Genomic DNA, 1,376 nt, shown 5'->3' with positions numbered 1-1,376 from the left:
CTTTCAGACGTGTGAGGCTTGTGGGAGTCTTGTGAGGCTTGTGGGAGTCTTGTGAGGCTTGTGGGAGTCTTGTGAGGCTTATGGGAGTCTTGTGAGGCTTGTGGGAGTCTTGTGAGGCTTGTGGGAGTCTTGTGAGGCTTGTGGGAGTCTTGTGAGGCTTGTGGGAGTCTTGTGAGGCTTGTGGGAGTTGTAGAGGAAAACTGAGAACCCCATCGTGTTCATGAGACCCAAACGGGTCGGACAACAGAAAAATGCTTAAATACATGTAATTCTGTCCTTGAAACATTTAATGTAAATACTGTAGAAGTCAATTMATTCCTATGGAGGACTGGTCCTTCTGGGGAGTGCCAGTAAGGCTGTTCGGTGGCTTCAAAGCCTCTCACTGGCCAATACACAGCATCAGCCATCCAGGGTTTACGTATATCATTAATTTTTGTACTGTGCAATGTACGGTGTAGGCTACATGTGATGTCAGAGTTTGCGAAACAAATGCCCCATGATTGATACAAATCAGCCTGATATAATTGTCAGGTAGTCCTACTTTGTAGTCCACATTAAAATGGAAAGATTTTGGGGGAAAGCCTTTAGAAATTATCATTCAATCAGTGCATGATGACTGGAATGCSCATCGCAAAGATTCAACCAAGACTTTTTGAATACCTGGTCTGCATACCCATTGTTGCCTACCTATTGCTGTTTGAGTAAGTCTGTATAATAAAGAAATAGCATATTGTGAACCAAAAACTAACATAACCAGCAACAACAACAAAAACACTAGCAACCAATTAAAAACCATGTTGCACTGCCAATTCAAAGGGTCGCAATATGCGAGTGTTTTGGTTGTAGTTGTGTGTTTGTGTGTGAGGGTCGGAGGGAGGGGGCGTGTGTGTGCATTTGGGAGTAGGGACAGAGTGTTTTTAGTAAAATATTCCTTAAAAGCCATGTTAGGTTCATTAGGAGTAGAAGACTAGACCATCTCAGCCAGGTTACCTCTTAACAGGAAGGAGAGCCCAGCATGATATTGTAGATACTAGCTATGACAGACATCTTTACAAGTTGAATACAAGGGAAGCTCAGTTTACACAGTAAGGTGCACAACACAGATGGAAGAACAGGTGAAGGGTCAGTTTGAATTGCATTCTTGGTGGTTTCCAACTTCTCTAAATGTCAGGACTGTTAATTATTAGTCTGGGATTTGGTGACAATGGATCTGGGTGAATGTAACAGCCATATTTGCTCAGAGAAAGGGAGTTAGCGCTATTTATGGTGTCGAGCAGCACATGTACTGTAGGATTTACATAATCTCACTGAAACACCACATCCTGCTGTGTGTGTGTGTGTGTGTGTGTGTGTGTGTGTGTGTGTGTGTGTGTGTG

This window comes from Salvelinus sp. IW2-2015, unplaced genomic scaffold (genome assembly GCF_002910315.2).
Source record: "Salvelinus sp. IW2-2015 unplaced genomic scaffold, ASM291031v2 Un_scaffold861, whole genome shotgun sequence".
NCBI lineage: Eukaryota > Metazoa > Chordata > Actinopteri > Salmoniformes > Salmonidae > Salvelinus > Salvelinus sp. IW2-2015.
This window is presented reverse-complemented; position numbering follows the sequence as displayed.